The 12,272-nt window shown below is 33.8% G+C and overlaps 1 long non-coding RNA gene across 1 annotated transcript; it reads left to right on the top strand.

The window, feature by feature from the left end:
• The first annotated feature begins 543 nt into the window (after positions 1-543).
• LOC120356388 lies at positions 544-4,286 on the top strand. The gene is made up of 3 exons (XR_005574014.1): positions 544-1,161; positions 2,843-2,961; positions 4,144-4,286. It is a non-coding gene; the product is annotated as an uncharacterized LOC120356388 (long non-coding RNA).
• Positions 4,287-12,272: the final 7,986 nt, after the last annotated feature.

The following is a 12,272-nucleotide window of genomic DNA, read 5'->3' as shown; positions in this document are numbered from 1 at the left end:
AAAAAGCTGTTCTACAGATGAAATATCTCGACTATGTGTTCTTTTAATAAACTGCTCTAACTACCTACCTCATGCACGAGAGGGAGTTTACAAAGTCCATTTCTCAAGGATGGGGTGGACCCCATCAAATTCTCAGGAAAAAGACTCATGCCAGTTGATAGAGCTGATAAATAAATATATAGGGTTTGAATTTGAAATAAATCAGTCAAGTTATTTTTGAGAAAATCGTGAAAAACATGGTTTTTTAGTAACTATCCGCCATTTTTCTCAAGAATATTACGGAGCTCCTGCAATTTTCCCACAAATGAGACTAATGTCAGTTGATTGGGCTTATAAATAGCTATCCATGGTATAAATTTGAAGAAAATCGTTAGAGCAGTTTTCGAGAAAACCGTGAAAAACATGGTTTTTTAGAAATCATCCGCCATTTTTTCCGCCATCCTGAATTGAATTTTATTGAATTTCTTATTGTCGGGTTCTCATGGTATAAGGACCTTAAGTTTAAAATTTCAAGTCACTCGGTTAATTAGGAATGGAGTAAAGGTGTGTTTTCGTAACGGGCAGACGACAGAATTCACTTTAAATTAACATTGGTTCTTATGGGAGTATTCACCCATCGGCAGAAAGTTGAGCAGAAAAAAAGAACTGTTCAAATCAGAGACGAACTGTCGTTCATCTTGCCGTTCTTTATAAGGCCTATCAACACAATGCTATTTTGCTTCGACCGATCACTGCTCGTGAACCGTTTTGTCGAAAAAGAACTAATTTCGGGATTCTGTCGACGAGAACAGACAGCTTCGAATCACTTTTCTGCTCTGATCACGTGACACCGGCAGAATTATCTTTCTGTGGATCAGACGCCATGTTCTTTTTAACCTCAATCTTTAATTGTGGATGGTTTGTTTTGATATTGGTTGTCAGATTTCGGATTGCTACTATTATACTGTGAAATTAATTTGCAGTGGAAAATTGAGGTATAAAATATTTCTATTGGTTTCTTTATTCTTATAATTTTTACAAGAGAAATTGAAAATGGATTTGCAACAGAAAGGCGTGAAATTTTCGAAGTTCAAAGTTTTGTACTTTCCAGACCTGCACAACGAATTACCTATTTGAAAAATAGAATATGGTTAGAAATTGCTGATGTAATAGAGGATTCAAGTAAGTACACTTAAATTTCTCATAATAAAGTAGGCTAGATCTACCGTACACAATTATTTGATATAAATTTTATGAGTAGCCTACTAGCATGTTTACAATTTTTATTCAGGTAGCCCACTGTAGTAGGCCTTTAATAACCTAGTCTCTAGGCCTAAATTGCTATCTTTTTCATTTTTCAAGAGGTTAGAAGTTGACAAAAGTTTATTTATTTATTTTTTTAATGTTTAATTTGTAGTATTTAATAATAATGTAAATCCTAGACTAGCTAGTTCATGTATGGTAGAGAATTATCACAAGAAAGAGAGAAATCTAATCAACTGATTAGATTTAAACTCATTCAAGATTGATTGATTAGATTAACATTAAATAATCAGATTCAAAACATTATTCAACCAAGATAACATTTAGCATTTCATGCTAACAATCTTTTACACTTTCAGTAAGTTGGCCTAATCACAAAATACATTTTTTATAATGCAGCTAGTAGTTTTTACAAACAGATTTATTAAAAATAATAGACTATCATAATTTGACTTAGAAGTATTTCATTACATTCTAAGTCCTAAACTTCCATTATCCTTGTTGCACCTCAAAATATTGTAAACCCATAGTTTATCAATATAATAACAAAACTAACCTGACTATTAGAACATTTACTTTGTCTTTGGTACCTATCTATGAATTAATCTTCTCTTAATTTATAATTCAAAATTAATTGGAAACAATATTAAATAGATTGTTATAACTTGATCAGAGTCAGTGTAATTGAATATTGAAAGACTGCCATTGGAAAAATATAATATAGTAATATAGTAATAAGTTGGCCTAATCACAAAATACATTTTTTATAATGCAGCTAGTAGTTTTTACAAACAGATTTATTAAAAATAATATCATAATTTGACTTAGAAGTATTTCATTACATTCTAAGTCCTAAACTTCCATTATCCTTGTTGCACCTCAAAATATTGTAAACCCATAGTTTATCAATATAATAACAAAACTAACCTGACTATTAGAACATTTACTTTGTCTTTGGTACCTATCTATGAATTAATCTTCTCTTAATTTATAATTCAAAATTAATTGGAAACAATATTAAATAGATTGTTATAACTTGATCAGAGTCAGTGTAATTGAATATTGAAAGACTGCCATTGGAAAAATATAAAATAGGTACTATTTTTCTGGTTGACCATTGCTACCAAACTCATTTAAAACTACAATAGTAATGTATTTGAAAAACTTATTCATGCTCTATTGATCGATATATTGCGTGATGTCAGGTATATCAATGTGAATAGTATAAATTAAAACAGGAGACACACAACATAGATAGATTAAAAACACTGAAAAACTTACATTATAATCGGAAATTTTTAAGGAACTGTGTCCCCTTTCTCAACCGAGCAGAGAGTGTAATGTAAGTTTTTCAGTGTTTTTAATCTATCTATGTCGTGTGTCACCTGTTTTAATTTATATTATAAAACTTTAAAGTGTTTTCTGTTATGTGCTATGAATGTAAGTATATACTTATAGTATTTATATCTAACGTAAATAGTTTATTGAGGCCCAGTTCACTTCTAATTTATTCAAAGTCCAAACTATGTCTTATCATTGATGATTAACTTCACATTATCTTCAAAATGAATATGCTGAAAGATTATGTTTCTTTTTTCAGGTACCATTTACAAACAAAATATTGAAGAGAATGTGCTCAAAGTAAATGCATATGAATTCTTTTTTGTTGACCAGGATGGAACAATTCTTTGGAACCTATACTTAGAATAAATTAGTTAGGTAAGATAAAATTCCACTCATTTTTTAAACTTTATATAGGCGATGTCATTTTATACAGTATCCCATTTTTTTAAAAAGGTTTATCCACTTCAATGTTTTATTATCGATTTGATGGTAGATATTCAAATAGTAAGATTTAACTATGGTACGTGACTAAAATAATAGAAAAACTGACTGAATTTTGAAATCATTAATAGCTTACAGGAAATCTTAATATTTCGAAACTACGTGAAACCACATGAGATCAAGATGGACAGTTGAGAGAGTGCTTAAAAAACAATGTATTCACTTATCATTCAGGGAATAGAGTTATTCATAATATTTGGGACTCCTTCCATAAAGAAATAATTTATGTAACATTATCTAATAATGTGATAACATTACATCAATAATTTGATGTTAAAATTGTTTTTAAAACACTCTTCTCAACTGTCCATCTTGATCTTGAGTGGATGATGACTTTATAAATGACCATACATTAGAACTATGAATAGATGACTTCAAAAATTCACCCAGCAAGTGCTGGTAGAAAACACTGAATAATAGCTTTTAATGACAGTCATTCCACCTTTTAAAATTTATGATTAAATTCATGGGTGAAATACCCACATTGTTCTGAGAGAGATTTATGTATTTGCAGTTTGGTATTTATTTTCAAATCACTTAGTTCTACTTATAATGTTGTAGATAATCATCATTTCAGATTAAGCAATTAATTTATTGATTATTTCCATTTGTTTCATTAAATTTGTTTCTCTAAATGTAGAACTAAAAATTACTTTATGCAGTACATTTTGGAAGAGTTAAGTAAACCAAACGGTCGAGAAGTAGGCCTACTGACCACAGAAATAAATAAATAATTGTTCATGGTATCCAAAAATATATTGTTCACCAACAAGTTCTTTTGACCTAGGGGCACACTGATTAATCCCAATTCCTGCATGGAGATTTATTTATTCAATCATTCAGAATTACACAACTAACAGATTGATGGTAATAATAATTCAACTGAATGTTGGTTTATTGGAATTTCTCATATAATATTACTTTGTTATTATTGGAGGGTTCCTTCCCAAGAAATATAATTAAAAACTTATACAGATTACAATCAATTTCAGAATTCACTTTGCAAAGTTTTTTTTTATAATGAATAATAAATTATCTATAACTTTTTGATTTCAGGCCTAGTGATGTACCAGCCAGAAGTAGAGGATGACAAAGAAAATCAACTATGAATAATATTCCATGGATATGATTCATGTATGATCTAGTAGCCTACAGAAGAAAGAGATGGACTAATCTAAGAAATATATTCATTTTTTCAGTACATCTTTTGATGTGTTTATTTCATGTTATTCATAATAATATCTTCTTTTTCTGATCGCTCCTGCTAACTGCTTCAATTCAGGTAGTTTTGAAGAAAACAGCAAGTGACATGAAATTAATAAAATATGTTTTAATTGTTTATACTTGAGGGATTTTTAAAACTATATTTAACCCAAAAGCATCGAACTCTTATTAACAACTTTATTGGTTCTGTATGTCTTCTGCTTTTTTGGAACTAATAAAATTAATTAACATTGCTGACTGGCAAATGCTATAGGTAACACGTAGTTAAATAATAGACTTGAATTGGATATAAAATAGGGTATCACAATTATTATGTATTGTATTAAGAATTAAGTAATAGTACTTATTTACTGCATTGAAGGGGTAATAATTCTTTGAATATGAAAAATAACTTCAGCAAAAGTTGAAAATATGATGTTCCAAGCCACATCAAATATAATCACTTTCAATTCTACCTTCTAGGCTATATTTCCAAGGTTTCGATTGAAATTGATAAGCTTTTAGAACATTATAGTGGATAAGGAGTTTGAAAGGCTACTCTAATTCTAATTAATACCCTAATAAAGTATTAATTTTAATAGGGCAACTTCAATGGTTAATTGTAGAAAATAACTAGTAGGCCTACCCTAAAATATTCAAAATAAGCATGACCAGTTTCTAATTATGTCATTGTCAAGAGAGTCCTTATTGAAAATGTCGAAACTAATCATGTTTCATTTTGGAATATCACAAGGGTACTAGTTACCTTCTATAATTAATAAATATTCATCCATTTTAAAATAGGCTATGTGTTATTTAAAGTACCATAACAGAACTCGTTTATTAAAGCAAGATATAGTTATCTCAACAATAATTATTAGAATCAGTTCGCCTGTTTGAATACACTTTGTACATGTCATATGTGTTAATCTATAATAATAATAATTTCCAATATTCGTATAGCTTTTACTGGTGAGGAGTCCCTAATTGAACATTGCCTGAGAAGGCATATTGATTTAGGCAGTCAATTGGCCCCACGATTCTTATACATGATTGTATATCAGCCGGGACCGTACCCATCCAATGATCAAAAAGGGGACTGCTAGAATAAAATTGCCTAAAAAACGTTTACAATATTGATATCCCTTGGTGTAATATATCCCATAGATTCCAAAAATTCCAAAATTAAAGCACTTATTTATTATTTATTTTTTTTTTCGATAGAGCTTCAATAGGCCTTTGAAGTTGAATACGGTACTCATAGTAGGTAGGCCTACCTATAAACGATGTGATTCAAAGAACATGCATTGACTCTGAAGGCATTGATTCTAGTTAATAAAATAATTATAATAATATCTTATTAATAATGGAATGCTTCTAGTTAATAAAATAATATCTTATTAATAATGAAATACAATCAGTTACTTCAAATAATTTACCCTTACAAATTTCAAGCATAGGAAATGAAAAGTTAACTCTTAGATTGACATGCCTATAAAACATAGAATTTTGCATAATTATTGAAGTAACTAATAATTGTGGAAAAGTTATCTGAGTTTTAAAAAGCAATTAATTCACTTTATTGAATTAAATCTCCAATAATCATTTCAGAATTACCTTTTGGACAACCCAAAAAGTTCATTACCCATAACACATAAAGCGAAATTCATGTCAAAGAACTAGTTCTTTGAATGTTACTGTTTCTGCCCGCCTGGGTGCGCTGCAATCGATTCTGCTTCTGCCCGTTACGAAAACACAGCTTTATTGTGTTCACAGACATACACACATACACACACACAGACCAACACCCAAAAATCATGTTTTTGGACTCAGGGGACCTTGAAACGTATAGAAAACTTGAAATTGGGGTACATTTTTTTTTTGGAAAGCAATACTTTCCTTACCTATGGTAGTAGGGCAAGGAAAGTAAAAATAGTTTAATCAGATATTTTGTGTTACTGTTCTAGTCCAGTCAATTTAAGATTATTGAGTGAAATGTTTGGAACACAATTTTCAACTCAAGAGCTCTTTTAAGGATAGTAAGAGGATAACATATCAAAAGTCCTCACCCCTTCCTCATGTGCTAAAGGAGTGGAGGTGGTTTGAAAGTACCATTTTTTCATTTTTCTCATATATCTCTGAAACTATGCATCTTATGGACATTTGTATACTGTACAAAATTGAAGCTCACAAAATTACCAACAAGTTTTGTTCCCTACATTTTTTTCATATCTCCCACAGTTTCTGAGATATCCGCTTTTGAAGGTGAGACATTTTTTGAAAATACCTTCTGCCTACAATTTTTCATCTTTTCGGCCTTATAATTTTTGAACGATTGATGAAGAGAATCCTTGCTGACTATAAGCTGACGGAGCATCAAATTATATTCAATTTGATGTATATTTTCACTATTTTACGCATTTCCCTACGACTGTTGCAGCAGTTTTAGTAGCATCACCTTAGAACATATATATCTCAAAAAGTATCAGATTTATCGAAGTCCTCTTCTTCTTCTTCTTTAGCACTACAGCCCAATATGAGCTTTGGCCGCCTCCACTACAGCTCTCCACGCTTCTCGGTCCTCTGTTAATTGTCTCCATCCTCTATATCCCATTTTTTGGAGATCGTCTCTCACTTCATCTTCCCATCTTATTCTCGGCCTTCCTATCTTTCTTCTTGAATGTAGCCTCTCCTTGAATATTATTTTAGGCATTCTGTTTTCGTTCATTCTACAGATATGTCCAAACCATCTAAGCCGCTGTGCCTTTATAAATTTTACAATATTTCGGCCTTTCATCAATGCCTCAAGCTCTGAATTAGCTCTTCTCTTCCACTCCTCTCCTTCTTTAACTGGACTATAAATCTTTCTTAGGATTTTCCTTTCAAAAACGCCTAAATGGTTTTTGTCTTCTTTTGTTAACGTCCAAGATTCACAGCCGTACGTTACAACAGGTCGAATTAGGCTCTCATATATTTTAAGTTTCGTGTTTCTACATATGAGCCTGTTCTTCAAAAGTTTCATGTTACTGAAGTATGCTCTATTTCCAGCCAATACTCTTTGCTTTATGCTGTAACCCATCTTGTTCTTGTTATTTAGTTCAACCCCCAAGTAGCTGAAGTTCCTTACACCTTGAAAGATTTTATTTCCAATTCGGAGGTTTTGTGGCACTCTTCTTGCTTGACTACTTGATATTTTCATGTACCTCGTTTTTCTTTCATTCACTATCAAGCCAATCTTATTCGCCTCTCTTTCTAGCAACAAATACGTTTCCTGTAGGACATCTTTCCTTCTTGCAATTATTGCTACATCGTCCGCATATGCACATACCTGATACATTCGGTGGAAAATATTTCCCCTGTCTAATCCTTCAATAGCTCTATGTAATGCAATATTGAATAGGATTGCAGATAGTCCATCGCCTTGTTTGACACCTGTGTTAAATTCAAAAGTGCTGCTCCTTCTATTACCAATTTTGACCATTGCTGCAGTCCTACTCATTGTCATTTTTGCTAGATTAATGAGCTTTTTTGGTAAGGCATATTGCTCCAATGTTTTCCATAGCTCACTTCTCACTATGCTATCGAAGGCTTGCTTGAAGTCAATAAATAAAATATGTAAATCCAGGTCATGCTCATAAAACTTTTCTGCGATTTGCCGGATTGTAAAGATTTGATCTGCTGTTGCCCTTTCTGGCCGGAATCCGCATTGATATTCTCCAAGCACTTGTTCTGTGTAGGCTTTAATTCTATTGTTAAGAATACTTGATAAGACTTTATAAGCTACACTGAGAAGAGTTATTCCACGATAGTTATTACAGTCCAGTTTATCGCCTTTTTTATAAATTGGACATATTATACCTATGTTCCAATCTTGAGGCATAGTTTCATCTCTCCATATCATACTTATCAGCTCATGTATTCTCTTGACTGTGTCATCACCACCATACTTTATCATTTCTGCCGATATATTATCTTGGCCACCTGCCTTTCCATTCTTTAGGTGCTTTACAGCCATTTCTGTTTCCTCTAATGTTGGCCCTGCAACAAACTCCGCTTCAATACTAAGTGGCTCCCCTGTTCCTTCATGTACATTCTCCTCATTGATATCTGTTACTGTTAACAGTTCTCTGAAGTGCTCTGCCCATCTCTCCATGATATTATCCTCTCCATTCAAAACTCTCCCTCTTTTGTCCTTGCATGAAATAATTTTTGGCCTATATTCTTTATTTATTCTTTCCATCGCTCTATAGAACTTTTTCGTCTCATTCTGTTTATATAAGCTTTCAATTTCTTCTAACTGTTTGTTCAAAGCTTCTCTTTTCTTTGTCCTGCATGTTCTATTGGCAATTCTTCGTTTTTCCTTGTAATCTTCATAATTTCTTCTTGTTTCTCGTTGTATCATTCGAGATCTGGCTTCATTCTTCTCTCTAATTGCTTCCCTGCACTCATTATCGTACCATCCCTCATTCCTTTTCCATCTTTTCTGACCAATTGCTTCATTTGCTGCTTCCTTCAGGCCATTGGCTAGCTTTGTCCATACTTCTTCAACACCATCTGCTTCTGAAGAGCTCAAAGTTTTTGCCTGTATTAGTCTGAGGTATTCACTACGGACTCTTTCACTCTTCAGCTCCGAAATCCTCTACCAAACAAAACTTTCACTCTCAACACTAAAACTGAACTTCTGAGATATGACTACTTTGAGATATGAAAAAAATGTAGAGAACAAAACTTGTTGGTAATTTTGTGAGCTTCAATTTTGTACAGTGTACAAATGTTCATAAGATGCATAGTTTCCGAGATATGTGAGAAAAATGAAAAAAATGGTACTTTCAAACTACCCCCACCCCTTTAGTACATGGGGTAAGGGTGAGGATTTTTGATATATCAATCCTCTTAACATCCTTAAAAGAGCTGTAGAGTTGAAAATTGTGTTCCAAAATTTTCCCTCCATACCTTTATTTGAGCATTCGTTGCCTGCACTTATTCCTCAATATTTATATTTGTCAAATATTTGTTTAAATGTCATTTTTAACTTGAACAGCTGATAACCTTTCGGCAAATTTATAAGTAAACAATAATTATTAGACGGGATACCTGTCGTTGGGGGGGGGGGTGGCGTTTGCTGATTTCGCCCAGGGCGGCAAAGTCCCTAGGGCCGTGCCTGTCTATTTATGTTCATTTTGAAACACCTATTTTACTTTTCATAGTTTATTTATAAACTTAGAACTGAAAATACCCCAGAGTTTGCTTCTGAAATTAAATATCTTATTTGTTCCGTGTAAAATGGAAATTTCCAGAAGCATTACAATAACAACTATAAATATTTCCCTACATCAATTCTAATTGTTAAGTTTTTAATTATGAATGCTTCAATAATAATGACTTCAGAAGCCATTAATAATTTTTCTACTGCCGGGTCTACACGACAACGATATTTGCGCAAACTTGGCTCAAATCCAGGTTTACGCAAATCTGGCTTTGAGCCAAGTTTGCTCAAACCTCTGCTTACACGATACCAACTTTAACACAAACCTGTATTATAAACTAAACAATATATAATTCTATACAAAGTCTTTGAAGTGTTTATAAACTTGAGATGAATCCTCAAGCCTCCTCTTCCTCCTCCTCCTCGACCTCCTCATCCCTCCACCGCTCCTCCTCCTCCCTCAAATACTCCTCTTCCACCTCCTCATCTACTCCTCTTTCTTCTCCTCACCCTACTCTTCCTTTTCCTCCTCACCCCACTCATCCTCCTCCTCCACCTTCTCCTTCGCCTCCTCCTCCTCTTACTCCTCCTCCACCTACTCCTCCTCCTCGCCCACCTACTCCTCCTCACCCTACTCTTTCTCCTCCTCCTCCTGAACTACTCCACCTCCTCTTCTTCCTCCTCCACCTTCTCCTCCACCTCTTCTTCCTCTTCCTCCACCTACTCCTCCACCTCGCCCACTTACTCCTCCTCCTCCTCCTCCTCCTCCTCCTCCTCCTCCTTCTCCTCAAGAATACTGCTTATCAAGTAAAGAGTATAACTATATCTATTACATTACTATAGTATAAATAAGATACTTATTATCCATCCTTGTTTTTGAGAATTGACCTCGCACATCTTTGATTTGAGGGTGCTGAATCCGAATCTGAAATAGCGAATTCTCTATCTTCATTTTGAAGCGATTTAGGTTTTGATGGATAGAGGAGACATAATCGTTTCCTAGAAAAATTGACGCAAACCTGGCTGAGATTGATCAAAGAAAGCAGAACCTTCTAACCTCAGAAATTTACAACGATCTCCCATCTACACGACGCAAACTTGGCAGGTTTGCGCTAATATCGTTGTCGTTTAGACCGGGCATACGGTACAGCTATTTTCAAAATTATTATTTTTGCATTTCTGTTAATTGGGATTTGATATTTTTTGGGAGCAATAATGTTTCTCCTAGAAAGCAGTTATCATTTTTTCTAATTAAACAATAGAATAATGAACTTGTATTTAATGGATTGGAATCATTTTGAAATATACTCATAAATGTGTATGAATTTCTACTAAAATCGCTCATTGGACATAACCCCTACAAACATCTCCATTTGAGGAAATTCATAAAGAAGAAAATAAAAAAAAGTAAGAGAATACAAGATAAGAAAATAAAAATGAAATAAAATAGGCATATCTTCTTGAATGATTATGAACTTATTCTAATTACAATAATTATTACAAGAAATCACTTATCCTAGGATGTGAAAAAGCAATCCATAATCTATCTCTCTCAGAAGTCTTCCATTTAAATGATCGGTTATGAAAAGAGCAGGTATCACATTTATAAGCTTATAATCAAACTGTCTTCTACAAATAGATAGAACTGCATTGTGTGATTCAAATGTAATGGTTGAGGGATGAAGATTGAAAGGTGATATACGAAGGTTGAAAAGTTCTCTATGTTCATTGATGTAAATAATTAAATAATTATATACAGCTGCTCAACTGTCAAAACATTAAATTCATTGAAAATACTGTCACCGCGTGGAAGTGCCACCACCCCTGAGATGACGGAGAAACTACCGCTATGGAAAGCACCACCCCCGACGCCGTTGATACAGTGGAGAAGGTGCCACTGCGGGAAAGCGCCGCCGCCGCCGAGACGACGGAGGGAATGCCGCAAAATCTATACAGAAAAACCTAAACTTAATACTAATACTGAAACTAAACATGTAATAAAATATTTGATAAATTCAAATCTCAAATTATAGAGAATTCTTTTCCCATAGTAATTGTAAATACTATTATATTTCATCTACTGTAATTGGAAAATAGTTTCTATAAGTGCCAAAAATTATCTTTCTCCTCAATGCACTGCGAGCGCGGCGCGGCGTGACGCGGTTCCGATCCCGAAAAGTTCAGAGACTCTTCGAGATCTGCGCCGCGCCGCGGTCCAATGCATGGAGGTCACAAAGTAGAAGGAATTCTTTCTTCTCTGTGATGGAGGTAAACTTGATCACTTGATACGCCGCGCCGCGTCGCGCCGCTCCACCTTCATAGTGCACGCCCTACTTGAAGGTGCAAATGTTTTTGATAATGGTAAAAAATGGATACTAAATATTGGCATCATTAGTTTGTTGAAATTCAGACATAGCCGCGCCGCGCCGCGCCGCGCCGCGCCGCTCCACCGATGTAGTGCAAGCTCTACTTAAAGGTACAAATGTTTTTAATGGTGGTACTAAATAGTACGAAATAGGTGCTAAATATTGGCATAATTATTTTGTTGAAATTCAGACATAGCCGGGCCAGTGACATGCCCATGGGCAGAGGTCATTGACCCCTGTTATTGTCATGCAATAACTTTTTAACCTTTGAGAAAAGAAAATTTTTATTGTTGGTACTAAATAGTACGAAATAGGTACTAGATATTGGCATAATTGGATTGATGAAATTCAGACATAGCCGGGCTGAGAGGTCATTGACCCTAACTATTTTCATGCAATAACTCTGTAAC

Source organism: Nilaparvata lugens, unplaced genomic scaffold (genome assembly GCF_014356525.2).
Source record: "Nilaparvata lugens isolate BPH unplaced genomic scaffold, ASM1435652v1 scaffold6626, whole genome shotgun sequence".
NCBI lineage: Eukaryota > Metazoa > Arthropoda > Insecta > Hemiptera > Delphacidae > Nilaparvata > Nilaparvata lugens.
This window is presented reverse-complemented; position numbering and strand designations above follow the sequence as displayed.